At 45.7% G+C, this 24,537-nt stretch overlaps 76 non-coding genes across 76 annotated transcripts; all 76 read right to left on the bottom strand.

Annotated features, from left to right (window-relative positions):
• Positions 1 to 396: 396 nt before the first annotated feature.
• On the bottom strand, positions 397 to 478 carry TRNAL-CAG (transfer RNA leucine (anticodon CAG)). Its single transcript has one exon. It is a non-coding gene; the product is annotated as a tRNA-Leu (tRNA).
• Positions 479 to 1,747: 1,269 nt separating this feature from the next.
• On the bottom strand, positions 1,748 to 1,829 carry TRNAL-UAG (transfer RNA leucine (anticodon UAG)). The gene has a single exon. It is a non-coding gene; the product is annotated as a tRNA-Leu (tRNA).
• Positions 1,830 to 1,917: 88 nt separating this feature from the next.
• On the bottom strand, positions 1,918 to 1,999 carry TRNAL-UAG (transfer RNA leucine (anticodon UAG)). The gene has a single exon. It is a non-coding gene; the product is annotated as a tRNA-Leu (tRNA).
• Positions 2,000 to 2,256: 257 nt separating this feature from the next.
• Positions 2,257 to 2,339, bottom strand: TRNAL-UAG (transfer RNA leucine (anticodon UAG)). Its single transcript has one exon. It is a non-coding gene; the product is annotated as a tRNA-Leu (tRNA).
• An 88-nt stretch (positions 2,340 to 2,427) lies between these two features.
• On the bottom strand, positions 2,428 to 2,509 carry TRNAL-UAG (transfer RNA leucine (anticodon UAG)). Its single transcript has one exon. It is a non-coding gene; the product is annotated as a tRNA-Leu (tRNA).
• A 257-nt stretch (positions 2,510 to 2,766) lies between these two features.
• On the bottom strand, positions 2,767 to 2,848 carry TRNAL-UAG (transfer RNA leucine (anticodon UAG)). The gene has a single exon. It is a non-coding gene; the product is annotated as a tRNA-Leu (tRNA).
• Positions 2,849 to 2,936: 88 nt separating this feature from the next.
• Positions 2,937 to 3,018, bottom strand: TRNAL-UAG (transfer RNA leucine (anticodon UAG)). The gene has a single exon. It is a non-coding gene; the product is annotated as a tRNA-Leu (tRNA).
• Positions 3,019 to 3,105: 87 nt separating this feature from the next.
• Positions 3,106 to 3,187, bottom strand: TRNAL-UAG (transfer RNA leucine (anticodon UAG)). Its single transcript has one exon. It is a non-coding gene; the product is annotated as a tRNA-Leu (tRNA).
• Positions 3,188 to 3,275: 88 nt separating this feature from the next.
• On the bottom strand, positions 3,276 to 3,357 carry TRNAL-UAG (transfer RNA leucine (anticodon UAG)). Its single transcript has one exon. It is a non-coding gene; the product is annotated as a tRNA-Leu (tRNA).
• Positions 3,358 to 3,445: 88 nt separating this feature from the next.
• Positions 3,446 to 3,527, bottom strand: TRNAL-UAG (transfer RNA leucine (anticodon UAG)). Its single transcript has one exon. It is a non-coding gene; the product is annotated as a tRNA-Leu (tRNA).
• Positions 3,528 to 3,605: 78 nt separating this feature from the next.
• TRNAL-GAG (transfer RNA leucine (anticodon GAG)) lies at positions 3,606 to 3,687 on the bottom strand. The gene has a single exon. It is a non-coding gene; the product is annotated as a tRNA-Leu (tRNA).
• Positions 3,688 to 3,775: 88 nt separating this feature from the next.
• TRNAL-UAG (transfer RNA leucine (anticodon UAG)) lies at positions 3,776 to 3,857 on the bottom strand. The gene has a single exon. It is a non-coding gene; the product is annotated as a tRNA-Leu (tRNA).
• Positions 3,858 to 3,945: 88 nt separating this feature from the next.
• On the bottom strand, positions 3,946 to 4,027 carry TRNAL-UAG (transfer RNA leucine (anticodon UAG)). The gene has a single exon. It is a non-coding gene; the product is annotated as a tRNA-Leu (tRNA).
• Positions 4,028 to 4,455: 428 nt separating this feature from the next.
• On the bottom strand, positions 4,456 to 4,538 carry TRNAL-UAG (transfer RNA leucine (anticodon UAG)). The gene has a single exon. It is a non-coding gene; the product is annotated as a tRNA-Leu (tRNA).
• A 428-nt stretch (positions 4,539 to 4,966) lies between these two features.
• Positions 4,967 to 5,048, bottom strand: TRNAL-CAG (transfer RNA leucine (anticodon CAG)). The gene has a single exon. It is a non-coding gene; the product is annotated as a tRNA-Leu (tRNA).
• A 258-nt stretch (positions 5,049 to 5,306) lies between these two features.
• Positions 5,307 to 5,388, bottom strand: TRNAL-UAG (transfer RNA leucine (anticodon UAG)). Its single transcript has one exon. It is a non-coding gene; the product is annotated as a tRNA-Leu (tRNA).
• Positions 5,389 to 5,646: 258 nt separating this feature from the next.
• TRNAL-UAG (transfer RNA leucine (anticodon UAG)) lies at positions 5,647 to 5,728 on the bottom strand. The gene has a single exon. It is a non-coding gene; the product is annotated as a tRNA-Leu (tRNA).
• Positions 5,729 to 5,816: 88 nt separating this feature from the next.
• On the bottom strand, positions 5,817 to 5,898 carry TRNAL-UAG (transfer RNA leucine (anticodon UAG)). The gene has a single exon. It is a non-coding gene; the product is annotated as a tRNA-Leu (tRNA).
• An 88-nt stretch (positions 5,899 to 5,986) lies between these two features.
• Positions 5,987 to 6,068, bottom strand: TRNAL-UAG (transfer RNA leucine (anticodon UAG)). The gene has a single exon. It is a non-coding gene; the product is annotated as a tRNA-Leu (tRNA).
• A 428-nt stretch (positions 6,069 to 6,496) lies between these two features.
• Positions 6,497 to 6,578, bottom strand: TRNAL-UAG (transfer RNA leucine (anticodon UAG)). Its single transcript has one exon. It is a non-coding gene; the product is annotated as a tRNA-Leu (tRNA).
• Positions 6,579 to 7,336: 758 nt separating this feature from the next.
• On the bottom strand, positions 7,337 to 7,418 carry TRNAL-UAG (transfer RNA leucine (anticodon UAG)). Its single transcript has one exon. It is a non-coding gene; the product is annotated as a tRNA-Leu (tRNA).
• Positions 7,419 to 7,506: 88 nt separating this feature from the next.
• TRNAL-UAG (transfer RNA leucine (anticodon UAG)) lies at positions 7,507 to 7,588 on the bottom strand. The gene has a single exon. It is a non-coding gene; the product is annotated as a tRNA-Leu (tRNA).
• Positions 7,589 to 7,845: 257 nt separating this feature from the next.
• Positions 7,846 to 7,928, bottom strand: TRNAL-UAG (transfer RNA leucine (anticodon UAG)). Its single transcript has one exon. It is a non-coding gene; the product is annotated as a tRNA-Leu (tRNA).
• Positions 7,929 to 8,016: 88 nt separating this feature from the next.
• Positions 8,017 to 8,098, bottom strand: TRNAL-UAG (transfer RNA leucine (anticodon UAG)). Its single transcript has one exon. It is a non-coding gene; the product is annotated as a tRNA-Leu (tRNA).
• Positions 8,099 to 8,356: 258 nt separating this feature from the next.
• TRNAL-UAG (transfer RNA leucine (anticodon UAG)) lies at positions 8,357 to 8,438 on the bottom strand. Its single transcript has one exon. It is a non-coding gene; the product is annotated as a tRNA-Leu (tRNA).
• Positions 8,439 to 8,526: 88 nt separating this feature from the next.
• Positions 8,527 to 8,608, bottom strand: TRNAL-UAG (transfer RNA leucine (anticodon UAG)). The gene has a single exon. It is a non-coding gene; the product is annotated as a tRNA-Leu (tRNA).
• Positions 8,609 to 8,696: 88 nt separating this feature from the next.
• TRNAL-UAG (transfer RNA leucine (anticodon UAG)) lies at positions 8,697 to 8,778 on the bottom strand. The gene has a single exon. It is a non-coding gene; the product is annotated as a tRNA-Leu (tRNA).
• Positions 8,779 to 8,866: 88 nt separating this feature from the next.
• On the bottom strand, positions 8,867 to 8,948 carry TRNAL-UAG (transfer RNA leucine (anticodon UAG)). Its single transcript has one exon. It is a non-coding gene; the product is annotated as a tRNA-Leu (tRNA).
• Positions 8,949 to 9,716: 768 nt separating this feature from the next.
• Positions 9,717 to 9,798, bottom strand: TRNAL-UAG (transfer RNA leucine (anticodon UAG)). The gene has a single exon. It is a non-coding gene; the product is annotated as a tRNA-Leu (tRNA).
• Positions 9,799 to 10,056: 258 nt separating this feature from the next.
• Positions 10,057 to 10,138, bottom strand: TRNAL-UAG (transfer RNA leucine (anticodon UAG)). The gene has a single exon. It is a non-coding gene; the product is annotated as a tRNA-Leu (tRNA).
• Positions 10,139 to 10,226: 88 nt separating this feature from the next.
• Positions 10,227 to 10,308, bottom strand: TRNAL-UAG (transfer RNA leucine (anticodon UAG)). The gene has a single exon. It is a non-coding gene; the product is annotated as a tRNA-Leu (tRNA).
• An 88-nt stretch (positions 10,309 to 10,396) lies between these two features.
• On the bottom strand, positions 10,397 to 10,478 carry TRNAL-UAG (transfer RNA leucine (anticodon UAG)). The gene has a single exon. It is a non-coding gene; the product is annotated as a tRNA-Leu (tRNA).
• An 88-nt stretch (positions 10,479 to 10,566) lies between these two features.
• TRNAL-UAG (transfer RNA leucine (anticodon UAG)) lies at positions 10,567 to 10,648 on the bottom strand. The gene has a single exon. It is a non-coding gene; the product is annotated as a tRNA-Leu (tRNA).
• Positions 10,649 to 11,733: 1,085 nt separating this feature from the next.
• On the bottom strand, positions 11,734 to 11,815 carry TRNAL-UAG (transfer RNA leucine (anticodon UAG)). The gene has a single exon. It is a non-coding gene; the product is annotated as a tRNA-Leu (tRNA).
• An 88-nt stretch (positions 11,816 to 11,903) lies between these two features.
• Positions 11,904 to 11,985, bottom strand: TRNAL-UAG (transfer RNA leucine (anticodon UAG)). Its single transcript has one exon. It is a non-coding gene; the product is annotated as a tRNA-Leu (tRNA).
• Positions 11,986 to 12,242: 257 nt separating this feature from the next.
• TRNAL-UAG (transfer RNA leucine (anticodon UAG)) lies at positions 12,243 to 12,325 on the bottom strand. The gene has a single exon. It is a non-coding gene; the product is annotated as a tRNA-Leu (tRNA).
• An 88-nt stretch (positions 12,326 to 12,413) lies between these two features.
• Positions 12,414 to 12,495, bottom strand: TRNAL-UAG (transfer RNA leucine (anticodon UAG)). The gene has a single exon. It is a non-coding gene; the product is annotated as a tRNA-Leu (tRNA).
• Positions 12,496 to 12,753: 258 nt separating this feature from the next.
• Positions 12,754 to 12,835, bottom strand: TRNAL-UAG (transfer RNA leucine (anticodon UAG)). The gene has a single exon. It is a non-coding gene; the product is annotated as a tRNA-Leu (tRNA).
• Positions 12,836 to 12,923: 88 nt separating this feature from the next.
• On the bottom strand, positions 12,924 to 13,005 carry TRNAL-UAG (transfer RNA leucine (anticodon UAG)). The gene has a single exon. It is a non-coding gene; the product is annotated as a tRNA-Leu (tRNA).
• An 87-nt stretch (positions 13,006 to 13,092) lies between these two features.
• On the bottom strand, positions 13,093 to 13,174 carry TRNAL-UAG (transfer RNA leucine (anticodon UAG)). Its single transcript has one exon. It is a non-coding gene; the product is annotated as a tRNA-Leu (tRNA).
• An 88-nt stretch (positions 13,175 to 13,262) lies between these two features.
• On the bottom strand, positions 13,263 to 13,344 carry TRNAL-UAG (transfer RNA leucine (anticodon UAG)). Its single transcript has one exon. It is a non-coding gene; the product is annotated as a tRNA-Leu (tRNA).
• A 78-nt stretch (positions 13,345 to 13,422) lies between these two features.
• TRNAL-GAG (transfer RNA leucine (anticodon GAG)) lies at positions 13,423 to 13,504 on the bottom strand. The gene has a single exon. It is a non-coding gene; the product is annotated as a tRNA-Leu (tRNA).
• Positions 13,505 to 13,592: 88 nt separating this feature from the next.
• Positions 13,593 to 13,674, bottom strand: TRNAL-UAG (transfer RNA leucine (anticodon UAG)). The gene has a single exon. It is a non-coding gene; the product is annotated as a tRNA-Leu (tRNA).
• A 258-nt stretch (positions 13,675 to 13,932) lies between these two features.
• Positions 13,933 to 14,014, bottom strand: TRNAL-UAG (transfer RNA leucine (anticodon UAG)). The gene has a single exon. It is a non-coding gene; the product is annotated as a tRNA-Leu (tRNA).
• An 88-nt stretch (positions 14,015 to 14,102) lies between these two features.
• On the bottom strand, positions 14,103 to 14,184 carry TRNAL-UAG (transfer RNA leucine (anticodon UAG)). Its single transcript has one exon. It is a non-coding gene; the product is annotated as a tRNA-Leu (tRNA).
• Positions 14,185 to 14,612: 428 nt separating this feature from the next.
• TRNAL-CAG (transfer RNA leucine (anticodon CAG)) lies at positions 14,613 to 14,694 on the bottom strand. Its single transcript has one exon. It is a non-coding gene; the product is annotated as a tRNA-Leu (tRNA).
• A 258-nt stretch (positions 14,695 to 14,952) lies between these two features.
• On the bottom strand, positions 14,953 to 15,034 carry TRNAL-UAG (transfer RNA leucine (anticodon UAG)). The gene has a single exon. It is a non-coding gene; the product is annotated as a tRNA-Leu (tRNA).
• Positions 15,035 to 15,292: 258 nt separating this feature from the next.
• Positions 15,293 to 15,374, bottom strand: TRNAL-UAG (transfer RNA leucine (anticodon UAG)). Its single transcript has one exon. It is a non-coding gene; the product is annotated as a tRNA-Leu (tRNA).
• Positions 15,375 to 15,462: 88 nt separating this feature from the next.
• TRNAL-UAG (transfer RNA leucine (anticodon UAG)) lies at positions 15,463 to 15,544 on the bottom strand. Its single transcript has one exon. It is a non-coding gene; the product is annotated as a tRNA-Leu (tRNA).
• An 88-nt stretch (positions 15,545 to 15,632) lies between these two features.
• TRNAL-UAG (transfer RNA leucine (anticodon UAG)) lies at positions 15,633 to 15,714 on the bottom strand. The gene has a single exon. It is a non-coding gene; the product is annotated as a tRNA-Leu (tRNA).
• A 428-nt stretch (positions 15,715 to 16,142) lies between these two features.
• On the bottom strand, positions 16,143 to 16,224 carry TRNAL-UAG (transfer RNA leucine (anticodon UAG)). The gene has a single exon. It is a non-coding gene; the product is annotated as a tRNA-Leu (tRNA).
• A 588-nt stretch (positions 16,225 to 16,812) lies between these two features.
• On the bottom strand, positions 16,813 to 16,894 carry TRNAL-UAG (transfer RNA leucine (anticodon UAG)). The gene has a single exon. It is a non-coding gene; the product is annotated as a tRNA-Leu (tRNA).
• Positions 16,895 to 16,982: 88 nt separating this feature from the next.
• Positions 16,983 to 17,064, bottom strand: TRNAL-UAG (transfer RNA leucine (anticodon UAG)). The gene has a single exon. It is a non-coding gene; the product is annotated as a tRNA-Leu (tRNA).
• A 257-nt stretch (positions 17,065 to 17,321) lies between these two features.
• TRNAL-UAG (transfer RNA leucine (anticodon UAG)) lies at positions 17,322 to 17,404 on the bottom strand. The gene has a single exon. It is a non-coding gene; the product is annotated as a tRNA-Leu (tRNA).
• Positions 17,405 to 17,492: 88 nt separating this feature from the next.
• Positions 17,493 to 17,574, bottom strand: TRNAL-UAG (transfer RNA leucine (anticodon UAG)). The gene has a single exon. It is a non-coding gene; the product is annotated as a tRNA-Leu (tRNA).
• A 258-nt stretch (positions 17,575 to 17,832) lies between these two features.
• TRNAL-UAG (transfer RNA leucine (anticodon UAG)) lies at positions 17,833 to 17,914 on the bottom strand. The gene has a single exon. It is a non-coding gene; the product is annotated as a tRNA-Leu (tRNA).
• Positions 17,915 to 18,171: 257 nt separating this feature from the next.
• Positions 18,172 to 18,253, bottom strand: TRNAI-UAU (transfer RNA isoleucine (anticodon UAU)). Its single transcript has one exon. It is a non-coding gene; the product is annotated as a tRNA-Ile (tRNA).
• A 428-nt stretch (positions 18,254 to 18,681) lies between these two features.
• On the bottom strand, positions 18,682 to 18,763 carry TRNAL-UAG (transfer RNA leucine (anticodon UAG)). Its single transcript has one exon. It is a non-coding gene; the product is annotated as a tRNA-Leu (tRNA).
• Positions 18,764 to 19,521: 758 nt separating this feature from the next.
• Positions 19,522 to 19,603, bottom strand: TRNAL-UAG (transfer RNA leucine (anticodon UAG)). Its single transcript has one exon. It is a non-coding gene; the product is annotated as a tRNA-Leu (tRNA).
• An 88-nt stretch (positions 19,604 to 19,691) lies between these two features.
• TRNAL-UAG (transfer RNA leucine (anticodon UAG)) lies at positions 19,692 to 19,773 on the bottom strand. Its single transcript has one exon. It is a non-coding gene; the product is annotated as a tRNA-Leu (tRNA).
• A 257-nt stretch (positions 19,774 to 20,030) lies between these two features.
• On the bottom strand, positions 20,031 to 20,113 carry TRNAL-UAG (transfer RNA leucine (anticodon UAG)). The gene has a single exon. It is a non-coding gene; the product is annotated as a tRNA-Leu (tRNA).
• Positions 20,114 to 20,201: 88 nt separating this feature from the next.
• On the bottom strand, positions 20,202 to 20,283 carry TRNAL-UAG (transfer RNA leucine (anticodon UAG)). The gene has a single exon. It is a non-coding gene; the product is annotated as a tRNA-Leu (tRNA).
• A 258-nt stretch (positions 20,284 to 20,541) lies between these two features.
• TRNAL-UAG (transfer RNA leucine (anticodon UAG)) lies at positions 20,542 to 20,623 on the bottom strand. The gene has a single exon. It is a non-coding gene; the product is annotated as a tRNA-Leu (tRNA).
• An 88-nt stretch (positions 20,624 to 20,711) lies between these two features.
• Positions 20,712 to 20,793, bottom strand: TRNAL-UAG (transfer RNA leucine (anticodon UAG)). Its single transcript has one exon. It is a non-coding gene; the product is annotated as a tRNA-Leu (tRNA).
• Positions 20,794 to 20,881: 88 nt separating this feature from the next.
• TRNAL-UAG (transfer RNA leucine (anticodon UAG)) lies at positions 20,882 to 20,963 on the bottom strand. Its single transcript has one exon. It is a non-coding gene; the product is annotated as a tRNA-Leu (tRNA).
• An 88-nt stretch (positions 20,964 to 21,051) lies between these two features.
• Positions 21,052 to 21,133, bottom strand: TRNAL-UAG (transfer RNA leucine (anticodon UAG)). Its single transcript has one exon. It is a non-coding gene; the product is annotated as a tRNA-Leu (tRNA).
• A 428-nt stretch (positions 21,134 to 21,561) lies between these two features.
• On the bottom strand, positions 21,562 to 21,643 carry TRNAL-UAG (transfer RNA leucine (anticodon UAG)). Its single transcript has one exon. It is a non-coding gene; the product is annotated as a tRNA-Leu (tRNA).
• A 758-nt stretch (positions 21,644 to 22,401) lies between these two features.
• TRNAL-UAG (transfer RNA leucine (anticodon UAG)) lies at positions 22,402 to 22,483 on the bottom strand. The gene has a single exon. It is a non-coding gene; the product is annotated as a tRNA-Leu (tRNA).
• Positions 22,484 to 22,571: 88 nt separating this feature from the next.
• On the bottom strand, positions 22,572 to 22,653 carry TRNAL-UAG (transfer RNA leucine (anticodon UAG)). The gene has a single exon. It is a non-coding gene; the product is annotated as a tRNA-Leu (tRNA).
• A 428-nt stretch (positions 22,654 to 23,081) lies between these two features.
• Positions 23,082 to 23,163, bottom strand: TRNAL-UAG (transfer RNA leucine (anticodon UAG)). The gene has a single exon. It is a non-coding gene; the product is annotated as a tRNA-Leu (tRNA).
• Positions 23,164 to 23,421: 258 nt separating this feature from the next.
• On the bottom strand, positions 23,422 to 23,503 carry TRNAL-UAG (transfer RNA leucine (anticodon UAG)). Its single transcript has one exon. It is a non-coding gene; the product is annotated as a tRNA-Leu (tRNA).
• An 88-nt stretch (positions 23,504 to 23,591) lies between these two features.
• Positions 23,592 to 23,673, bottom strand: TRNAL-UAG (transfer RNA leucine (anticodon UAG)). Its single transcript has one exon. It is a non-coding gene; the product is annotated as a tRNA-Leu (tRNA).
• Positions 23,674 to 23,760: 87 nt separating this feature from the next.
• Positions 23,761 to 23,842, bottom strand: TRNAL-UAG (transfer RNA leucine (anticodon UAG)). The gene has a single exon. It is a non-coding gene; the product is annotated as a tRNA-Leu (tRNA).
• Positions 23,843 to 23,930: 88 nt separating this feature from the next.
• TRNAL-UAG (transfer RNA leucine (anticodon UAG)) lies at positions 23,931 to 24,012 on the bottom strand. The gene has a single exon. It is a non-coding gene; the product is annotated as a tRNA-Leu (tRNA).
• Positions 24,013 to 24,090: 78 nt separating this feature from the next.
• Positions 24,091 to 24,172, bottom strand: TRNAL-GAG (transfer RNA leucine (anticodon GAG)). The gene has a single exon. It is a non-coding gene; the product is annotated as a tRNA-Leu (tRNA).
• Positions 24,173 to 24,260: 88 nt separating this feature from the next.
• On the bottom strand, positions 24,261 to 24,342 carry TRNAL-UAG (transfer RNA leucine (anticodon UAG)). The gene has a single exon. It is a non-coding gene; the product is annotated as a tRNA-Leu (tRNA).
• Between the last annotated feature and the right edge of the window lie 195 nt (positions 24,343 to 24,537).

The raw sequence follows: 24,537 nt of genomic DNA on the forward strand, positions 1-24,537 counted from the left end.
GGACATGCTGTCTTTCTCATGATAAAAAGTAATCGTTTGCTTAATTATGAAAAATAATGACAGCAGTGGGAATCGAACCCACGCCTCCGAAGAGACTAGTGCCTGAAACCAGCACCTTAGACCACGCGGCCACACTGTCACGGGCGTGAGTCGAAGATGTAAAACATTTTGGACATGCTGTCTTCCTCATGATAAAAAGCAATCGTTTGCTTAATTATCAAAAATAATGACAGCAGTGGAATTCAAACCCACGCCTCCGAAGAGACTGGTGCCTTAAACCAGCGCCTTAGACCAATCGGACACACTGTCATGGGCATGAACCTGAGATGTAAAACATTTTGGACATGTGTCTTTCTCATGACAAAAAGCAATCGTTTGCTTAATTACGAAAAATAATGACAGCAGAGGGATTCGAACCCACGCCTCCGAAGAAACTGGTGCCTGAAACCAGCGCCTTAGACCACTCGGCCACACTGTCACGGGTGTGAGGCGAAGATGTAAAACATTTTGGACATGCTGTGTTTCTCATGATAAAAAGCAATCTTTTGCTTAATTATGAAAAATAATGACAGCAGTGGAATTTCAACCCACGCCTCCGAAGAGACTGGTGCCTAAAACAAGCGCCTTAGACCACTCGGCCACACTGTCACGGGCATGAGCCGAAGATTTAAAACATTTTGGACATGCTGTCTTTCTCATGATAAAAAGCAATCGTTTGCTTAATTATGAAAAATAATGAGAACAGTGGGATAAGAACCCACGCCTCCGAAGAGACTGGTGCCTAAAACCAGCGCCTTAGACACACTCGGCCACACTGCCACGGGCGTGAATCGAAGATGTAAAACATTTTGGACATGCTGTCTTTCTCATGATAAAAATCAATCGTTTGCTTAGTTATGAAAAATAATGACAGCAGTGGAATTCCAACCCACGCCTTCGAAGAGACTGGTGCCTGAAACCAGCGCCTTAGACCACTCGGCCACACTGTCACGGGCGTAAGCCGAAGATAGAAAACATTTTGAACATGCTGTCTTTCTCATGATAAAAAGCAATCCTTTGCTTAATTATGAAAAATAATGACAGCAGTGGGATTCGAACCCACGCCTCGGAAGAGACTGGTGCCTTCAACGAACGCCTTAGACCACTCGGCCACACTGTCATGGGCATGAGTCAAAGATGTAAAATATTTTCGACATGCTGTCTTTCTCATGATAAAAAGCAATCGTTTGCTTATTTATGAAAAATAATGACAGCAGCGGGATAAGAACCCACACCGCCGAAGAGACTGGTGCCTGAAACCAGCGCCTTAGACCACTCGGCCACACTGTCACGGGCGTGAGCCGAAGATGTAAAACATTTTGGACATGCTGTCTTTCTCATGATAAAAAGCAATCGTTTGCTTAATTATGAAAACAGTGGGATTCGAACCCACGCCTCTTAAGAGACTGGTACTTGAAACCAGCGCCTTAGACCACTCCGCCACACTGTCACGGACTTGAGCCGAAGATGTAAAACATTTTGGACATGCTGTCTTTCTCATGATAAAAAGCAATCGTTTGCTTAATTATGAAAAATAATGACAGCAGTGGAATTCCAACACACGCCTTTGAAGAGACTAGGGCCTGAAACCAGCGCCTTAGACCACGCGGCCACACTGACACGTGCGTGAGCTGAAGATGTAAAACATTTTGGACATGCTGTCTTTCTCATGATAAAAAGCAATCGTTTGCTTAATTATGAAAAATAATGACAGCAGTGGGATTCGAACCCACGCCTCCGAAGAGACTGGTGCCTAAAACCAGCACCTTAGACCTCTCGGCCACACTGTCATGTGCATGAGCCGAAGATGTAAAATCGTTTGGACATGCTGTCTTTCTCATGATAAAAAGCAATCGTTTGCTTAATTTTGAAAAATAATGACAGCAGTGGGATTCGAACCCACGCCTCCGAAGAGACTGATGCCTAAAACCAGCGCCTTAGACCACTCGGCCACACTGTCATGGGCATGAACCTGAGATGTAAAACATTTTGGACATGTGTCTTTCTCATGACAAAAAGCAATCGTTTGCTTAATTACGAAAAATAATGACAGCAGAGGTATTCGAACACACGCCTCCGAAGAAACTGGTGCCTTAGACCAGCGCCTTAGACCACTCGGCCACACAGTCATGGGCGGGAGTCGAAGATGTAAAACATTTTGGACATGCTGTCTTTCTCATGATAATTAACAATCGTTTGCTTAATTATGAAAAATAATGACAACAGTGGGATTCGAACCCACGCCTCCGAAGAGACTGGTGCCTAAAACCAGCGCCTTAGACACACTCGGCCACACTGCCACGGGCGTGAGTCGAAGATGTAAAACATTTTGGACATGCTGTCTTTCTCATGATGAAAAGCAATCGTTTGCTTATTTATGAAAAATAGTGACAGCAGTGGGATTCGAACCCACGTCGCCGAAGAGACTGGTGCCTAAAACCAGCGCCTTAGACCACTCGGCCACACTGTCACGGGTGTGAGCCGAAGATGTAAAACATTTTGGACATGCTGTGTTTCTCATGATAAAAAGCAATCCTTTGCTTAATTTTGAAAAATAATGAAAGCAGCGGGATTCGAACCCACGCCTCCGAAGAGACTGGTGCCTGAAACCAGCGCCTCAGACCACTCGGCCACACTGTCACGGCGCGAGCCGAAGATGTAAAACATTTTGGACATTCTGTCTTTCTCATGATAAAAAGCAATCGTTTGCTTAATTATGAAAAATAATGACAGCAGTGGGATTCGAACCCACGCCTCCGAAGAGACTGGTGCCTAAAACCAGCGCCTTAGACGACTCGGCCACACTGTCATGGGCATGAATCGAAGATGTAAAACATTTTGGACATGCTGTCTTTCTCATGATAAAAAGCAATCGTTTGCTTAGTTATGAAAAATAATGACAGCAGCGGGATTCGAACCCACGCCTCCGAAGAGACTGGTGCCTAAAACCAGCGCCTTAGACCACTCGGCCACACTGTCATAGGCGTGAGCCGAAGACGTAAAATATTTTGGACATGCTGTCTTTCTCTGATAAAAAGCAATCGTTTGCTTAATTATGAAAAATAATGACAGCAGTGGGATTCGAACCCACGCCTCCGAAGAGACTGGTGCCTAAAACCAGCGCCATAGACCACTCGGCCACACTGTCACGGGTGTGAGCCGAAGATGTAAAACATTTTGGACATGCTGTCTTTCTCATGATAAAAAGCAATCGTTTGCTTAATTATGAAAAATAATGACAGCAGTGGGATTCGAACCCACGCCTCCGAAGAGACTGGTGCCTAAAACCAGCGCCATAGACCACTCGGCCACACTGTCACGGGCTTGAGCCGAAGATGTAAAACATTTTGGACATGCTGTCTTTCTCATGATAAAAAGCAATCGTTTGCTTAATTATGAAAAATTATGACAGCAGTGGGATTCGAACCCACGCCTCCGAAGAGACTGGTGCCTAAAACCAGCGCCGTAGACCACTCGGCCACACTGTCACGGGCATGAGCCGAAGATGTAAAACATTTTGGACATGCTGTCTTTCTCATGATAAAAAGCAATCGTTTGCTTAATTATGACAGCAGTGGGATTCGAACCCACGTCTCCGAAGAGACTGGTGTCTCAAACCAGCTCCTTAGACCACTCGGCCACATTGTCAATGGCATGAGTCGAAGATGTTAAACATTTTGGACATGCTGTCTTTCTCATGATAAAAAGCAATCGTTTGCTTAATTTTGAAAAATAATGACAGCAGTAGGATTCGAACCCACGCCGCCGAAGAGACTGGTGCCTAAAACCAGCGCCTTAGACCACTCGGCCACACTGCCATGGGCGGGAGACGAAGATGTAAAACATTTTGGACATGAAGTCTTTCTCATGATAAAAAGCAATCGTCTGCTTAATTATGAAAAATAATGACAACAGTGGGATTCGAACCCACGCCTCCGAAAAGACTGGTGCCTAAAACCAGCGCCTTAGACCACTCGGCCACACTGCCACGGGCGTGAGTCGAAGACGTAAAACATTTTGGACATGCTGTCTTTCTCATGATGAAAAGCAATCGTTTGCTTAATTTTGAAAAATAATGACAGCAGCGGGATACGAACCCACGCCTCCGAAGATACTGGTGCCTAAAACCAGCGCCTTAGACCTCTCGGCCACACTGTCATGTGCATGAGCCGAAGATGTAAAATCGTTTGGACATGCTGTCTTTCTCATGATAAAAAGCAATCGTTTGCTTAATTTTGAAAAATAATGACAGCAGCGGGATTCGAACCCACTCCTCCGAAGAGACTGGTGCCTGAAACCAGCGCCTCAGACCACTCGGCCACACTGTCACGGGCGCGAGCCGAAGATGTAAAACATTGTGGACATTCTGTCTTTCTCATGATAAAAAGCAATCGTTAGCTTAGTTATGAAAAATAATGACAGCAGCGGGATTCGAACCCACGCCTCCGAAGAGACTGGTGTCTAAAACTCAGCGCCTTAGACCACTCGGCCACACTGTCACATGCGTGAGCCGAAGACGTAAAACGTTTTGGACATGCTGTCTTTCTCATGATAAAAAGCAATCATTTGCTTAATTATGAAAAATAATGACAGCAGCGGAATTCCAACCCACGCCTCTGAAGAGACTGGTGCCTAAAACCAGCGCCTTAGACCACTCGGCCACACTGTCATGGTCATGAGTCGAAGATGTAAAACAGTTTGGACATGGTGTGTTTCTCATGATAAAAAGCAATCATTTGCTTAATTATGAAAAATAATGACAGCAGTGGAATACCAACCGACGCCTCCGAAGAGACTGGTGCCTGAAACCAGCGCCTTAGACCACTCGGCCACACTGTCACGGGGGTGAGCCGAAGATGTAAAACATTTTCGACATGCTGTCTTTCTCATGATAAAAAGCAATCGCTTGCTTAATTATGAAAAATAATGACAGCAGTGGGATTCGAACCCACGCCTCCGAAGAGACTGGTGCCTGAAACCAGCGCCTCAGACCACTCGGCCACACTGTCATGGGAGTAAGCCGAAGATGTAAAACATTTTGGACATGCTGTCTTTCTCATGATAAAAAGCAATCGTTTGCTTAGTTATGAAAAATAATGACAGCTGTGGGATTCGAACCCATGCCTCCAAAGAGACTGGTGCCTGAAACCAACGCCTTAGACCATTCGTCCACACTGTTGCGGCCATGAAACTGAGATGTAAAACATTTTGGACATGCTGTCTTTCTCATGATTAAAAGCAATCGTTTGCTTAATTATGAAAAATAATGACAGCAGTGGGATTCGAACCCACGCCTCCGAAGAGACTGGTGCCTAAAACCAGCGCCTTAGACCACTCGGCCACACGGTCATGGGCTTGAGCCTGAGATGTAAAGCATTTTGGACATGCTGTCTTTCTCATGATAAAAAGCAATCGTTTGCTTAATTATGAAAAATAATGACAGCAGTGGAATTCCAACCCACGCCTTTGAAGAGACTGGTGCCTAAATCCAGCGCCTTAGACCACTCGGCCACACTGTCATGGGCATGAGTTGAAGATGTAAAACATTTTGGACATGCTGTCTTTCTCATGATAAAAAGCAATCGTTTGCTTAATTATGAAAAATAATGACAGCAGTGGGATACGAACCCACGCCTCCGAAGAGACTGGTGCCTAAAACCAGCGCCTTCGACCACTCGGCCACACTCTCACAGGCGTGAGCCGAAGACGTAAAACATTTTGGACATGCTGTCTTTCTCATGATAAAAAGCAATCGTTTGCTTAATTATGAAAAACAATGACAGCAGTGGGATTCGAACCCACGCCTCCGAAGAGACTGGTGCCTAAAACCAGCGCCTTAGCCCACTCGGCCGCACTGTCACGGGCGTGAGCCGAAGATGTAAAACATTTTGGACATGCTGTCTTTCTCATGATAAAAAGCAATCGTTTGCTTAATTATGAAAAATAATGACAGCAGTGGGATTCGAACCCACGCCTCCGAAGAGACTGGTGCCTAAAACCAGCGCCAAAGACCACTCGGCCACACTGTCACGGGCATGATTCGAAGATGTAAAACATTTTGGATATGCTGTCTTTCTCATGATAAAAAGCAATCGTTTGCTTAGTTATGAAAAACAATGACAGCAGTGACATTCGCACCCACGCCTCCGAAGAGACTGGTGACTAAAACCAGCGCCTTAGAACACTCGGCCACACTGTCACGGGCATAAGTCAAGGATGTAAAACATTTTGGACATGCTGTCTTTCTCATGATAAAAAGCAATCGTTTGCTTAGTTATGAAAAATAATGACAGCAGCGGGATTCGAACCAACGCCTCCGAAGAGACTGGTGCCTAAAACCAGCGCCTTAGAACACTCGGCCACACTGTCACGGGCGTGAGCCGAAGATGTAATACATTTTGGACATGCTGTCTTTCTCATGATAAAAAGCAATCGTTTGCTTAATTATGAAAAATAACGACAGCAGTGGGATTCGAACCCACGCCTCCCAAGAGACTGGTGCCTAAAACCAGCGCCTCAGACCACTCGGCCACACTGTCACGGGCGTGAACCGAAGATGTAAAACATTTTGGACATGCTGTCTTTCTCATGATAAAAAGCAATCGTTTGCTTAATTATGAAAAATAACCACAGCAGTGGGATTCGAACCCACGCCTCCGAAGAGACTGGTGCCTTCAACCAGCGCCTTAGACCACTCGGCCACACTGTCATGGGCATGAGTCGAAGATGTAAAATATTTTCGACATGCTGTCTTTCTCATGATAAAAAGCAATCGTTTGCTTAGTTATGAAAAATAATGACAGCAGCGGGATAAGAACCCACGCCGCCGAAGAGACTGGTGCCTGAAACCAGCGCCTTAGACCACTCGGCCACACTGTCACGGGCGTGAGCCGAAGATGTAAAACATTTTGGACATGCTGTCTTTCTCATGATAAAAAGCAATCGTTTGCTTAATTATGAAAACAGTGGGATTCGAACCCACGCCTCTTAAGAGACTGGTACTTGAAACCAGCGCCTTAGACCACTCCGCCACACTGTCACGGACTTGAGCCGAAGACGTAAAACATTTTGGACATGCTGTCTTTCTCATGATAAAAAGCAATCGTTTGCTTAATTATGAAAAATAATGACAGCAGTGGAATTCCAACACACGCCTTTGAAGAGACTAGGGCCTGAAACCAGCGCCTTAGACCACGCGGCCACACTGACACGGGCGTGAGCTGAAGATGTAAAACATTTTGGACATGCTGTCTTTCTCATGATAAAAAGCAATCGTTTGCTTAATTATGAAAAATAATGACAGCAGTGGGATTCGAACCCACGCCTCCGAAGAGACTGGTGCCTAAAACCAGCGCCTTAGACCTCTCGGCCACACTGTCATGTGCATGAGCCGAAGATGTAAAATCGTTTGGACATGCTGTCTTTCTCATGATAAAAAGCAATCGTTTGCTTAATTTTGAAAAATAATGACAGCAGTGGGATTCGAACCCACGCCTCCGAAGAGACTGATGCCTAAAACCAGCGCCTTAGACCACTCGGCCACACTGTCATGGGCATAAACCTGAGATGTAAAACATTTTGGACATGTGTCTTTCTCATGACAAAAAGCAATCGTTTGCTTAATTACGAAAAATAATGACAGCAGAGGTATTCGAACCCACGCCTCCGAAGAAACTGGTGCCTTAGACCAGCGCCTTAGACCACTCGGCCACACAGTCATGGGCGGGAGTCGAAGATGTAAAACATTTTGGACATGCTGTCTTTCTCATGATAAATAACAATCGTTTGCTTAATTATGAAAAATAATGACAACAGTGGGATTCGAACCCACGCCTCCGAAGAGACTGGTGCCTAAAACCAGCGCCTTAGACACACTCGGCCACACTGCCACGGGCGTGAGTCGAAGATGTAAAACATTTTGGACATGCTGTCTTTCTCATGATGAAAAGCAATCGTTTGCTTAATTATGAAAAATAGTGACAGCAGTGGGATTCGAACCCACGTCGCCGAAGAGACTGGTGCCTAAAACCAGCGCCTTAGACCACTCGGCCACACTGTCACGGGTGTGAGCCGAAGATGTAAAACATTTTGGACATGCTGTGTTTCTCCTGATAAAAAGCAATCGTTTGCTTAATTTTGAAAAATAATGAAAGCAGCGGGATTCGAACCCACGCCTCCGAAGATACTGGTGCCTGAAACCAGCGCCTCAGACCACTCGGCCACACTGTCACGGGCGCGAGCCGAAGATGTAAAACATTTTGGACATTCTGTCTTTCTCATGATAAAAAGCAATCGTTTGCTTAATTATGAAAAATAATGACAGCAGTGGGATTCGAACCCACGCCTCCGAAGAGACTGGTGCCTAAAACCAGCGCCTTAGACGACTCGGCCACACTGTCATGGGCATGAATCGAAGATGTAAAACATTTTGGACATGCTGTCTTTCTCATGATAAAAAGCAATCGTTTGCTTAGTTATGAAAAATAGTGACAGCAGCGGGATTCGAACCCACGCCTCCGAAGAGACTGGTGCCTAAAACCAGCGCCTTCGACCACTCGGCCACACTCTCACAGGCGTGAGCCGAAGACGTAAAACATTTTGGACATGCTGTCTTTCTCATGATAAAAAGCAATCGTTTGCTTAATTATGAAAAACAATGACAGCAGTGGGGTTCGAACCCACGCCTCCGAAGAGACTGGTGCCTAAAACCAGCGCCTTAGACCACTCGGCCGCACTGTCACGGGCGTGAGCCGAAGATGTAAAACATTTTGGACATGCTGTCTTTCTCATGATAAAAAGCAATCATTTGCTTAATTATGAAAAATAATGACAGCAGTGGGATTCGAACCCACGCCTCCGAAGAGACTGGTGCCTAAAACCAGCGCCATAGACCACTCGGCCACACAGTCACGGGCATGATTCGAAGATGTAAAACATTTTGGATATGCTGTCTTTCTCATGATAAAAAGCAATCGTTTGCTTAGTTATGAAAAACAATGACAGCAGTGACATTCGCACCCACGCCTCCGAAGAGACTGGTGCCTAAAACCAGCGCCTTAGAACACTCGGCCACACTGTCACGGGCATAAGTCAAGGATGTAAAACATTTTGGACATGCTGTCTTTCTCATGATAAAAAGCAATCGTTTGCTTAGTTATGAAAAATAATGACAGCAGCGGGATTCGAACCAACGCCTCCGAAGAGACTGGTGCCTAAAACCAGCGCCTTAGAACACTCGGCCACACTGCCACGGGCGTGAACCGAAGATGTAAAACATTTTGGACATGCTGTCTTTCTCATGATAAAAAGCAATCGTTTGCTTAATTATGAAAAATAATCACAGCAGTGGGATTCGAACCCACGCCTCCGAAGAGACTGGTGCCTTCAACCAGCGCCTTAGACCACTCGGCCACACTGTCATGGGCATGAGTCGAAGATGTAAAATATTTTCGACATGCTGTCTTTCTCATGATAAAAAGCAATCGTTTGCTTAGTTATGAAAAATAATGACAGCAGCGGGATAAGAACCCACGCCGCCGAAGAGACTGGTGCCTGAAACCAGCGCCTTAGACCACTCGGCCACACTGTCACGGGCGTGAGTCGAAGATGTAAAACATTTTGGACATGCTGTCTTTCTCATGATGAAAAGCAATCGTTTGCTTAATTATGAAAAATAGTGACAGCAGTGGGATTCGAACCCACGTCGCCGAAGAGACTGGTGCCTAAAACCAGCGCCTTAGACCACTCGGCCACACTGTCACGGGTGTGAGCCGAAGATGTAAAACATTTTGGACATGCTGTGTTTCTCCTGATAAAAAGCAATCGTTTGCTTAATTTTGAAAAATAATGAAAGCAGCGGGATTCGAACCCACGCCTCCGAAGAGACTGGTGCCTGAAACCAGCGCCTCAGACCACTCGGCCACACTGTCACGGGCGCGAGCCGAAGATGTAAAACATTTTGGACATTCTGTCTTTCTCATGATAAAAAGCAATCGTTTGCTTAATTATGAAAAATAATGACAGCAGTGGGATTCGAACCCACGCCTCCGAAGAGACTGGTGCCTAAAACCAGCGCCTTAGACGACTCGGCCACACTGTCATGGGCATGAATCGAAGATGTAAAACATTTTGGACATGCTGTCTTTCTCATGATAAAAAGCAATCGTTTGCTTAGTTATGAAAAATAGTGACAGCAGCGGGATTCGAACCCACGCCTCCGAAGAGACTGGCGCCTAAAACCAGCGCCTTCGACCACTCGGCCACACTCTCACAGGCGTGAGCCGAAGACGTAAAACATTTTGGACATGCTGTCTTTCTCATGATAAAAAGCAATCGTTTGCTTAATTATGAAAAACAATGACAGCAGTGGGATTCGAACCCACGCCTCCGAAGAGACTGGTGCCTAAAACCAGCGCCTTAGACCACTCGGCCGCACTGTCACGGGCGTGAGCCGAAGATGTAAAACATTTTGGACATGCTGTCTTTCTCATGATAAAAAGCAATCATTTGCTTAATTATGAAAAATAATGACAGCAGTGGGATTCGAACCCACGCCTCCGAAGAGACTGGTGCCTAAAACCAGCGCCATAGACCACTCGGCCACACTGTCACGGGCATGATTCGAAGATGTAAAACATTTTGGATATGCTGTCTTTCTCATGATAAAAAGCAATCGTTTGCTTAGTTATGAAAAACAATGACAGCAGTGACATTCGCACCCACGCCTCCGAAGAGACTGGTGCCTAAAACCAGCGCCTTAGAACACTCGGCCACACTGTCACGGGCATAAGTCAAAGATGTAAAACATTTTGGACATGCTGTCTTTCTCATGATAAAAAGCAATCGTTTGCTTAGTTATGAAAAATAATGACAGCAGCGGGATTCGAACCAACGCCTCCGAAGAGACTGGTGCCTAAAACCAGCGCCTTAGAACACTCGGCCACACTGCCACGGGCGTGAACCGAAGATGTAAAACATTTTGGACATGCTGTCTTTCTCATGATAAAAAGCAATCGTTTGCTTAATTATGAAAAATAATCACAGCAGTGGGATTCGAACCCACGCCTCCGAAGAGACTGGTGCCTTCAACCAGCGCCTTAGACCACTCGGCCACACTGTCATGGGCATGAGTCGAAGATGTAAAATATTTTCGACATGCTGTCTTTCTCATGATAAAAAGCAATCGTTTGCTTAGTTATGAAAAATAATGACAGCAGCGGGATAAGAACCCACGCCTCCGAAGAGACTGGTGCCTGAAACCAGCGCCTTAGACCACTCGGCCACACTGTCACGGGCGTGAGCCGAAGATGTAAAACATTTTGGACATGCTGTCTTTCTCATGATAAAAAGCAATCGTTTGCTTAATTATGAAAACAGTGGGATTCGAACCCACGCCTCTTAAGAGACTGGTACTTGAAACCAGCGCCTTAGACCACTCCGCCACACTGTCACGGACTTGAGCCGAAGATGTAAAACATTTTGGACATGCTGTCTTTCTCATGATAAAAAGCAATCGTTTGCTTAATTATGAAAAATAATGACAGCAGTGGAATTCCAACACACGCCTTTGAAGAGACCAGCGCCTTAGACCACGCGGCCACACTGACACGGGCGTGAGCTGAAGATGTAAAACATTTTGGACATGCTGTCTTTCTCATGATAAAAAGCAATCGTTTGCTTAATTATGAAAAATAATGACAGCAGTGGGATTCGAACCCACGCCTCCGAAGAGACTGGTGCCTAAAACCAGCGCCTTAGACCTCTCGGCCACACTGTCATGTGCATGAGCCGAACATGTAAAATCGTTTGGACATGCTGTCTTTCTCATGATAAAAAGCAATCGTTTGCTTAATTTTGAAAAATAATGACAGCAGTGGGATTCGAACCCACGCCTCCGAAGAGACTGATGCCTAAAACCAGCGCCTTAGACCACTCGGCCACACTGTCATGGGCATGAACCTGAGATGTGAAACATTTTGGACATGTGTCTTTCTCATGACAAAAATCAATCGTTTGCTTAATTACGAAAAATAATGACAGCAGAGGTATTCGAACCCACGCCTCCGAAGAAACTGGTGCCTTAGACCAGCGCCTTAGACCACTCGGCCACACAGTCATGGGCGGGAGTCGAAGATGTAAAACATTTTGGACATGCTGTCTTTCTCATGATAAATAACAATCGTTTGCTTAATTATGAAAAATAATGACAACAGTGGGATTCGAACCCACGCCTCCGAAGAGACTGGTGCCTAAAACCAGCGCCTTAGACACACTCGGCCACACTGCCACGGGCGTGAGTCGAAGATGTAAAACATTTTGGACATGCTGTCTTTCTCATGATGAAAAGCAATCGTTTGCTTAATTATGAAAAATAGTGACAGCAGTGGGATTCGAACCCACGTCGCCGAAGAGACTGGTGCCTAAAACCAGCGCCTTAGACCACTCGGCCACACTGTCACGGGTGTGAGCCGAAGATGTAAAACATTTTGGACATGCTGTGTTTCTCATGATAAAAAGCAATCGTTTGCTTAATTTTGAAAAATAATGAAAGCAGCGGGATTCGAACCCACGCCTCCGAAGAGACTGGTGCCTGAAACCAGCGCCTCAGACCACTCGGCCACACTGTCACGGGCGCGAGCCGAAGATGTAAAACATTTTGGACATTCTGTCTTTCTCATGATAAAAAGCAATCGTTTGCTTAATTATGAAAAATAATGACAGCAGTGGGATTCGAACCCACGCCTCCGAAGAGACTGGTGCCTAAAACCAGCGCCTTAGACGACTCGGCCACACTGTCATGGGTATGAATCGAAGATGTAAAACATTTTGGACATGCTGTCTTTCTCATGATAAAAAGCAATCGTTTGCTTAGTTATGAAAAATAGTGACAGCAGCGGGATTCGAACCCACGCCTCCGAAGAGACTGGTGCCTAAAACCAGCGCCTTAGACCACTCGGCCACACTGTCATAGGCGTGAGCCGAAGACGTAAAACATTTTGGACATGCTGTCTTTCTCTGATAAAAAGCAATCGTTTGCTTAATTATGAAAAATAATGACAGCAGTGGGATTCGAACCCACGCCTCCGAAGAGACTGGTGCCTAAAACCAGCGCCATAGACCACTCGGCCACACTGTCACGGGTGTGAGCCGAAGACGTAAAACATTTTGGACATGCTGTCTTTCTCATGATAAAAAGCAATCGTTTGCTTAATTATGAAAAATAATGACAGCAGTGGGATTCGAACCCACGCCTCCGAAGAGACTGGTGCCTAAAACCAGCGCCATAGACCACTCGGCCACACTGTCACGCGCATGAGCCGAAGATGTAAAACATTTTGGACATGCTGTCTTTCTCATGATAAAAAGCAATCGTTTGCTTAATTATGACAGCAGTGGGATTCGAACCCACGTCTCCGAAGAGACTGGTGTCTCAAACCAGCTCCTTAGACCACTCGGCCACATTGTCAATGGCATGAGTCGAAGATGTTAAACATTTTGGACATGCTGTCTTTCTCATGATAAAAAGCAATCGTTTGCTTAATTTTGAAAAATAATGACAGCAGTGGGATTCGAACCCACGCCGCCGAAGAGACTGGTGCCTAAAACCAGCGCCTTAGACCACTCGGCCACACTGCCATGGGAGGGAGACGAAGATGTAAAACATTTTGGACATGCTGTCTTTCTCATGATAAAAAGCAATCGTCTGCTTAATTTTGAAAAATAATGAAAGCAGCGGCATTCGAACCCACGCCTCCGAAGAGACTGGTGCCTGAAACCAGCGCCTCAGACCACTCGGCCACACTGTCACGGGCGCGAGCCGAAGATGTAAAACATTTTGGACATTCTGTCTTTCTCATGATAAAAAGCAATCGTTTGCTTAATTATGAAAAATAATGACAGCAGTGGGATTCGAACCCACGCCTCCGAAGAGACTGGTGCCTAAAACCAGCGCCTTAGACGACTCGGCCACACTGTCATGGGCATAAATCGAAGATGTAAATCATTTTGGACATGCTGTCTTTCTCATGATAAAAAGCAATCGTTTGCTTATTTATGAAAAATAGTGACAGCAGCGGGATTCGAACCCACGCCTCCGAAGAGACTGGTGCCTAAAACCAGCGCCTTAGACCACTCGGCCACACTGTCATAGGCGTGAGCCGAAGACGTAAAACATTTTGGACATGCTGTCTTTCTCATGATAAAAAGCAATCGTTTGCTTATTTATGAAAAATAATGACAGCAGCGGAATTCCAACCCACGCCTCTGAAGAGACTGGTGCCTAAAACCAGCGCCTTAGACCACTCGGCCACACTGTCATGGTCATGAGCCGAAGATGTAAAACAGTTTGGACATGGTGTGTTTCTCATGATAAAAAGCAATCATTTGCTTAATTATGAAAAATAATGACAGCAGTGGAATACCAACCGACGCCTCCGAAGAGACTGGTGCCTGAAACCAGCGCCTTAGACCACTCGGCCACACTGTCACGGGGGTGAGCCGAAGATGTAAAACATTTTCGACATGCTGTCTTTCTCATGATAAAAAGCAATCGCTTGCTTAATTATGAAAAATAATGACAGCAGTGGGATTCGAACCCACGCCTCCGAAGAGACTGGTGCCTGAAACCAGCGCCTCAGACCACTCGGCCACACTGTCATGGGAGTAAGCCGAAGATGTAAAACATTTTGGACATGCTGTCTTTCTCATGATAAAAAGCAATCGTTTGCTTAGTTATGAAAAATAATGACAGCTGTGGGATTCGAACCCATGCCTCCGAAGAGACTGGTGCCTGAAACCAACGCCTTAGACCATTCGTCCACACTGTTGTGGGCATGAAACTGAGATGTAAAACATTTTGGACATGCTGTCTTTCTCATGATTAAAAGCAATCGTTTGCTTAATTATGAAAAATAATGACAGCAGTGGGATTCGAACCCACGCCTCCGAAGAGACTGGTGCCTAAAACCAGCGCCTTAGACCACTCGGCCACACGGTCATGGGCTTGAGCCTGAGATGTAAAGCATTTTGGACATGCTGTCTTTCTCATGATAAAAAGCAATCGTTTGCTTAATTATGAAAAATAATGACAGCAGTGGAATTCCAACCCACGCCTTTGAAGAGACTGGTGCCTAAATCCAGCGCCTTAGACCACTCGGCCACACTGTCATGGGCATGAGTTGAAGATGTAAAACATTTTGGACATGCTGTCTTTCTCATGATAAAAAGCAATCGTTTGCTTAATTATGAAAAATAATGACAGCAGTGGGATACGAACCCACGCCTCCGAAGAGACTGGTGCCTAAAACCAGCGCCTTCGACCACTCGGCCACACTCTCACAGGCGTGAGCCGAAGACGTAAAACATTTTGGACATGCTGTCTTTCTCATGATAAAAAGCAATCGTTTGCTTAATTATGAAAAACAATGACAGCAGTGGGATTCGAACCCACGCCTCCGAAGAGACTGGTGCCTAAAACCAGCGCCTTAGACCACTCGGCCGCACTGTCACGGGCGTGAGCCGAAGATGTAAAACATTTTGGACATGCTGTCTTTCTCATGATAAAAAGCAATCGTTTGCTTAATTATGAAAAATAATGACAGCAGTGGGATTCGAACCCACGCCTCCGAAGAGACTGGTGCCTAAAACCAGCGCCATAGACCACTCGGCCACACTGTCACGGGCATGATTCGAAGATGTAAAACATTTTGGATATGCTGTCTTTCTCATGATAAAAAGCAATCGTTTGCTTAGTTATGAAAAACAATGACAGCAGTGACATTCGCACCCACGCCTCCGAAGAGACTGGTGCCTAAAACCAGCGCCTTAGAACACTCGGCCACACTGTCACGGGCATAAGTCAAGGATGTAAAACATTTTGGACATGCTGTCTTTCTCATGATAAAAAGCAATCGTTTGCTTAGTTATGAAAAATAATGACAGCAGCGGGATTCGAACCAACGCCTCCGAAGAGACTGGTGCCTAAAACCAGCGCCTTAGAACACTCGGCCACACTGTCACGGGCGTGAGCCGAAGATGTAATACATTTTGGACATGCTGTCTTTCTCATGATAAAAAGCAATCGTTTGCTTAATTATGAAAAATAACGACAGCAGTGGGATTCGAACCCACGCCTCCCAAGAGACTGGTGCCTAAAACCAGCGCCTCAGACCACTCGGCCACACTGTCACGGGCGTGAACCGAAGATGTAAAACATTTTGGACATGCTGTCTTTCTCATGATAAAAAGCAATCGTTTGCTTAATTATGAAAAATAATCACAGCAGTGGGATTCGAACCCACGCCTCCGAAGAGACTGGTGCCTTCAACCAGCGCCTTAGACCACTCGGCCACACTGTCATGGGCGTGAGCCGAAGATGTAAAACATTTTGGACATGCTGTCTTTCTCATGATAAAAAGCAATCGTTTGCTTAATTATGAAAACAGTGGGATTCGAACCCACGCCTCTTAAGAGACTGGTACTTGAAACCAGCGCCTTAGACCACTCCGCCACACTGTCACGGACTTGAGCCGAAGATGTAAAACATTTTGGACATGCTGTCTTTCTCATGATAAAAAGCAATCGTTTGCTTAATTATGAAAAATAATGACAGCAGTGGAATTCCAACACACGCCTTTGAAGAGACTAGGGCCTGAAACCAGCGCCTTAGACCACGCGGCCACACTGACACGGGCGTGAGCTGAAGATGTAAAACATTTTGGACATGCTGTCTTTCTCATGATAAAAAGCAATCGTTTGCTTAATTATGAAAAATAATGACAGCAGTGGGATTCGAACCCACGCCTCCGAAGAGACTGGTGCCTAAAACCAGCGCCTTAGACCTCTCGGCCACACTGTCATGTGCATGAGCCGAAGATGTAAAATCGTTTGGACATGCTGTCTTTCTCATGATAAAAAGCAATCGTTTGCTTAATTTTGAAAAATAATGACAGCAGTGGGATTCGAACCCACGCCTCCGAAGAGACTGATGCCTAAAACCAGCGCCTTAGACCACTCGGCCACACTGTCATGGGCATGAACCTGAGATGTAAAACATTTTGGACATGTGTCTTTCTCATGACAAAAAGCAATCGTTTGCTTAATTACGAAAAATAATGACAGCAGAGGTATTCGAACCCACGCCTCCGAAGAAACTGGTGCCTTAGACCAGCGCCTTAGACCACTCGGCCACACAGTCATGAGCGGGAGTCGAAGATGTAAAACATTTTGGACATGCTGTCTTTCTCATGATAAATAACAATCGTTTGCTTAATTATGAAAAATAATGACAACAGTGGGATTCGAACCCACGCCTCCGAAGAGACTGGTGCCTAAAACCAGCGCCTTAGACACACTCGGCCACACTGCCACGGGCGTGAGTCGAAGATGTAAAACATTTTGGACATGCTGTCTTTCTCATGATGAAAAGCAATCGTTTGCTTAATTATGAAAAATAGTGACAGCAGTGGGATTCGAACCCACGTCGCCGAAGAGACTGGTGCCTAAAACCAGCGCCTTAGACCACTCGGCCACACTGTCACGGGTGTGAGCCGAAGATGTAAAACATTTTGGACATGCTGTGTTTCTCATGATAAAAAGCAATCGTTTGCTTAATTTTGAAAAATAATGAAAGCAGCGGGATTCGAACCCACGCCTCCGAAGAGACTGGTGCCTGAAACCAGCGCCTCAGACCACTCGGCCACACTGTCACGGGCGCGAGCCGAAGATGTAAAACATTTTGGACATTCTGTCTTTCTCATGATAAAAAGCAATCGTTTGCTTAATTATGAAAAATAATGACAGCAGTGGGATTCGAACCCACGCCTCCGAAGAGACTGGTGCCTAAAACCAGCGCCTTAGACGACTCGGCCACACTGTCATGGGCATGAATCGAAGATGTAAAACATTTTGGACATGCTGTCTTTCTCATGATAAAAAGCAATCGTTTGCTTAGTTATGAAAAATAGTGACAGCAGCGGATTCGAACCCACGCCTCCGAAGAGACTGGTGCCTAAAACCAGCGCCTTCGACCACTCGGCCACACTCTCACAGGCGTGAGCCGAAGACGTAAAACATTTTGGACATGCTGTCTTTCTCATGATAAAAAGCAATCGTTTGCTTAATTATGAAAAACAATGACAGCAGTGGGATTCGAACCCACGCCTCCGAAGAGACTGGTGCATAAAACCAGCGCCTTAGAACACTCGGCCACACTGTCACGGGCATAAGTCAAGGATGTAAAACATTTTGGACATGCTGTCTTTCTCATGATAAAAAGCAATCGTTTGCTTAGTTATGAAAAATAATGACAGCAGCGGGATTCGAACCAACGCCTCCGAAGAGATTGGTGCCTAAAACCAGCGCCTTAGAACACTCGGCCACACTGTCACGGGCATAAGTCAAGGATGTAAAACATTTTGGACATGCTGTCTTTCTCATGATAAAAAGCAATCGTTTGCTTAGTTATGAAAAATAATGACAGCAGCGGGATTCGAACCAACGCCTCCGAAGAGACTGGTGCCTAAAACCAGCGCCTTAGAACACTCGGCCACACTGTCACGGGCGTGAGCCGAAGATGTAATACATTTTGGACATGCTGTCTTTCTCATGATAAAAAGCAATCGTTTGCTTAATTATGAAAAATAACGACAGCAGTGGGATTCGAACCCACGCCTCCCAAGAGACTGGTGCCTAAAACCAGCGCCTCAGACCACTCGGCCACACTGTCACGGGCGTGAACCGAAGATGCAAAACATTTTGGACATGCTGTCTTTCTCATGATAAAAAGCAATCGTTTGCTTAATTATGAAAAATAATCACAGCAGTGGGATTCGAACCCACGCCTCCGAAGAGACTGGTGCCTTCAACCAGCGCCTTAGACCACTCGGCCACACTGTCATGGGCATGAGTCGAAGATGTAAAATATTTTCGACATGCTGTCTTTCTCATGATAAAAAGCAATCGTTTGCTTAGTTATGAAAAATAATGACAGCAGCGGGATAAGAACCCACGCCGCCGAAGAGACTGGTGCCTGAAACCAGCGCCTTAGACCACTCGGCCACACTGTCACGGGCGTGAGCCGAAGATGTAAAACATTTTGGACATGCTGTCTTTCTCATGATAAAAAGCAATCGTTTGCTTAATTATGAAAACAGTGGGATTCGAACCCACGCCTCTTAAGAGACTGGTACTTGAAACCAGCGCCTTAGACCACTCCGCCACACTGTCACGGACTTGAGCCGAAGATGTAAAACATTTTGGACATGCTGTCTTTCTCATGATAAAAAGCAATCGTTTGCTTAATTATGAAAAATAATGACAGCAGTGGAATTCCAACACACGCCTTTGAAGAGACTAGGGCCTGAAACCAGCGCCTCAGACCACGCGGCCACACTGACACGGGCGTGAGCTGAAGATGTAAAACATTTTGGACATGCTGTCTTTCTCATGATAAAAAGCAATCGTTTGCTTAATTATGAAAAATAATGACAGCAGTGGGATTCGAACCCACGCCTCCGAAGAGACTGGTGCCTAAAACCAGCGCCTTAGACCTCTCGGCCACACTGTCATGTGCATGAGCCGAAGATGTAAAATCGTTTGGACATGCTGTCTTTCTCATGATAAAAAGCAATCGTTTGCTTAATTTTGAAAAATAATGACAGCAGTGGGATTCGAACCCACGCCTCCGAAGAGACTGATGCCTAAAACCAGCGCCTTAGACCACTCGGCCACACTGTCATGGGCATGAACCTGAGATGTAAAACATTTTGGACATGTGTCTTTCTCATGACAAAAAGCAATCGTTTGCTTAATTACGAAAAATAATGACAGCAGAGGTATTCGAACCCACGCCTCCGAAGAAACTGGTACCTTAGACCAGCGCCTTAGACCACTCGGCCACACAGTCATGGGCGGGAGTCGAAGATGTAAAACATTTTGGACATGCTGTCTTTCTCATGATAAATAACAATCGTTTGCTTAATTATGAAAAATAATGACAACAGTGGGATTCGAACCCACGCCTCCGAAGAGACTGGTGCCTAAAACCAGCGCCTTAGACACACTCGGCCACACTGCCACGGGCGTGAGTCGAAGATGTAAAACATTTTGGACATGCTGTCTTTCTCATGATGAAAAGCAATCGTTTGCTTAATTATGAAAAATAGTGACAGCAGTGGGATTCGAACCCACGTCGCCGAAGAGACTGGTGCCTAAAACCAGCGCCTTAGACCACTCGGCCACACTGTCACGGTTGTGAGCCGAAGATGTAAAACATTTTGGACATGCTGTGTTTCTCATGATAAAAAGCAATCGTTTGCTTAATTTTGAAAAATAATGAAAGCAGCGGGATTCGAACCCACGCCTCCGAAGAGACTGGTGCCTGAAACCAGCGCCTCAGACCACTCGGCCACACTGTCACGGGCGCGAGCCGAAGATGTAAAACATTTTGGACATTCTGTCTTTCTCATGATAAAAAGCAATCGTTTGCTTAATTATGAAAAATAATGACAGCAGTGGGATTCGAACCCACGCCTCCGAAGAGACTGGTGCCTAAAACCAGCGCCTTAGACGACTCGGCCACACTGTCATGGGCATGAATCGAAGATGTAAAACATTTTGGACATGCTGTCTTTCTCATGATAAAAAGCAATCGTTTGCTTAGTTATGAAAAATAGTGACAGCAGCGGGATTCGAACCCACGCCTCCGAAGAGACTGGTGCCTAAAACCAGCGCCTTCGACCACTCGGCCACACTCTCACAGGCGTGAGCCGAAGACGTAAAACATTTTGGACATGCTGTCTTTCTCATGATAAAAAGCAATCGTTTGCTTAATTATGAAAAACAATGACAGCAGTGGGATTCGAACCCACGCCTCCGAAGAGACTGGTGCCTAAAACCAGCGCCTTAGACCACTCGGCCACACTGTCACGGGTGTGAGCCGAAGATGTAAAACATTTTGGACATGCTGTCTTTCTCATGATAAAAAGCAATCGTTTGCTTAATTATGAAAAATAATGACAGCAGTGGGATTCGAACCCACGCCTCCGAAGAGACTGGTGCCTAAAACCAGCGCCATAGACCACTCGGCCACACTGTCACGGGCATGATTCGAAGATGTAAAACATTTTGGATATGCTGTCTTTCTCATGATAAAAAGCAATCGTTTGCTTAGTTATGAAAAACAATGACAGCAGTGACATTCGCACCCACGCCTCCGAAGAGACTGGTGCCTAAAACCAGCGCCTTAGAACACTCGGCCACACTGTCACGGGCATAAGTCAAGGATGTAAAACATTTTGGACATGCTGTCTTTCTCATGATAAAAAGCAATCGTTTGCTTAGTTATGAAAAATAATGACAGCAGCGGGATTCGAACCAACGTCTCCGAAGAGACTGGTGCCTAAAACCAGCGCCTTAGAACACTCGGCCACACTGTCACGGGCGTGAGCCGAAGATGTAATACATTTTGGACATGCTGTCTTTCTCATGATAAAAAGCAATCGTTTGCTTAATTATGAAAAATAACGACAGCAGTGGGATTCGAACCCACGCCTCCCAAGAGACTGGTGCCTAAAACCAGCGCCTCAGACCACTCGGCCACACTGTCACGGGCGTGAACCGAAGATGTAAAACATTTTGGACATGCTGTCTTTCTCATGATAAAAAGCAATCGTTTGCTTAATTATGAAAAATAATCACAGCAGTGGGATTCGAACCCACGCCTCCGAAGAGACTGGTGCCTTCAACCAGCGCCTTAGACCACTCGGCCACACTGTCATGGGCATGAGTCGAAGATGTAAAATATTTTCGACATGCTGTCTTTCTCATGATAAAAAGCAATCGTTTGCTTAGTTATGAAAAATAATGACAGCAGCGGGATAAGAACCCACGCCGCCGAAGAGACTGGTGCCTGAAACCAGCGCCTTAGACCACTCGGCCACACTGTCACGGGCGTGAGCCGAAGATGTAAAACATTTTGGACATGCTGTCTTTCTCATGATAAAAAGCAATCGTTTGCTTAATTATGAAAACAGTGGGATTCGAACCCACGCCTCTTAAGAGACTGGTACTTGAAACCAGCGCCTTAGACCACTCCGCCACACTGTCACGGACTTGAGCCGAAGATGTAAAACATTTTGGACATGCTGTCTTTCTCATGATAAAAAGCAATCGTTTGCTTAATTATGAAAAATAATGACAGCAGTGGAATTCCAACACACGCCTTTGAAGAGACTAGGGCCTGAAACCAGCGCCTTAGACCACGCGGCCACACTGACACGGGCGTGAGCTGAAGATGTAAAACATTTTGGACATGCTGTCTTTCTCATGATAAAAAGCAATCGTTTGCTTAATTATGAAAAATAATGAAAGCAGTGGGATTCGAACCCACGCCTCCGAAGAGACTGGTGCCTAAAACCAGCGCCTTAGACCTCTCGGCCACACTGTCATGTGCATGAGCCGAAGATGTAAAATCGTTTGGACATGCTGTCTTTCTCATGATAAAAAGCAATCGTTTGCTTAATTTTGAAAAATAATGACAGCAGTGGGATTCGAACCCACGCCTCCGAAGAGACTGATGCCTAAAACCAGCGCCTTAGACCACTCGGCCACACTGTCATGGGCATGAACCTGAGATGTAAAACATTTTGGACAGGTGTCTTTCTCATGACAAAAAGCAATCGTTTGCTTAATTACGAAAAATAATGACAGCATAGGTATTCGAACCCACGCCTCCGAAGAAACTGGTGCCTTAGACCAGCGCCTTAGACCACTCGGCCACACAGTCATGGGCGGGAGTCGAAGATGTAAAACATTTTGGACATGCTGTCTTTCTCATGATAAATAACAATCGTTTGCTTAATTATGAAAAATAATGACAACAGTGGGATTCGAACCCACGCCTCCGAAGAGACTGGTGCCTAAAACCAAAGCCTTAGACACACTCGGCCACACTGCCACGGGCGTGAGTCGAAGATGTAAAACATTTTGGACATGCTGTCTTTCTCATGATGAAAAGCAATCGTTTGCTTAATTATGAAAAATAGTGACAGCAGTGGGATTCGAACCCACGTCGCCGAAGAGACTGGTGCCTAAAACCAGCGCCTTAGACCACTCGGCCACACTGTCACGGGTGTGAGCCGAAGATGTAAAACATTTTGGACATGCTGTGTTTCTCATGATAAAAAGCAATCGTTTGCTTAATTTTGAAAAATAATGAAAGCAGCGGGATTCGAACCCACGCCTCCGAAGAGACTGGTGCCTGAAACCAGCGCCTCAGACCACTCGGCCACACTGTCACGGGCGCGAGCCGAAGATGTAAAACATTTTGGACATTCTGTCTTTCTCATGATAAAAAGCAATCGTTTGCTTAATTATGAAAAATAATGACAGCAGTGGGATTCGAACCCACGCCTCCGAAGAGACTGGTGCCTAAAACCAGCGCCTTAGACGACTCGGCCACACTGTCATGGGCATGAATCGAAGATGTAAAACATTTTGGACATGCTGTCTTTCTCATGATAAAAAGCAATCGTTTGCTTAGTTATGAAAAATAGTGACAGCAGCGGGATTCGAACCCACGCCTCCGAAGAGACTGGTGCCTAAAACCAGCGCCTTAGACCACTCGGCCACACTGTCATAGGCGTGAGCCGAAGACGTAAAACATTTTGGACATGCTGTCTTTCTCTGATAAAAAGCAATCGTTTGCTTAATTATGAAAAATAATGACAGCAGTGGGATTCGAACCCACGCCTCCGAAGAGACTGGTGCCTAAAACCAGCGCCATAGACCACTCGGCCACACTGTCACGGGTGTGAGCCGAAGATGTAAAACATTTTGGACATGCTGTCTTTCTCATGATAAAAAGCAATCGTTTGCTTAATTATGAAAAATAATGACAGCAGTGGGATTCGAACCCACGCCTCCGAAGAGACTGGTGCCTAAAACCAGCGCCATAGACCACTCGGCCACACTGTCACGGGCATGAGCCGAAGATGTAAAACATTTTGGACATGCTGTCTTTCTCATGATAAAAAGCAATCGTTTGCTTAATTATGACAGCAGTGGGATTCGAACCCACGTCTCCGAAGAGACTGGTGTCTCAAACCAGCTCCTTAGACCACTCGGCCACATTGTCAATGGCATGAGTCGAAGATGTTAAACATTTTGGACATGCTGTCTTTCTCATGATAAAAAGCAATCGTTTGCTTAATTTTGAAAAATAATGACAGCAGTGGGATTCGAACCCACGCCGCCGAAGAGACTGGTGCCTAAAACCAGCGCCTTAGACCACTCGGCCACACTGCCATGGGAGGGAGACGAAGATGTAAAACATTTTGGACATGCTGTCTTTCTCATGATAAAAAGCAATCGTCTGCTTAATTTTGAAAAATAATGAAAACAGCGGGATTCGAACCCACGCCTCCGAAGAGACTGGTGCCTGAAACCAGCGCCTCAGACCACTCGGCCACACTGTCACGGGCGCGAGCCGAAGATGTAAAA

Source organism: Pholcus phalangioides, unplaced genomic scaffold (assembly GCF_987345545.1).
Source record: "Pholcus phalangioides strain wild (caught in Gottingen) unplaced genomic scaffold, Ppha-v1.0 ptg000017l_1, whole genome shotgun sequence".
In the NCBI taxonomy this organism is placed as follows: domain Eukaryota; kingdom Metazoa; phylum Arthropoda; class Arachnida; order Araneae; family Pholcidae; genus Pholcus; species Pholcus phalangioides.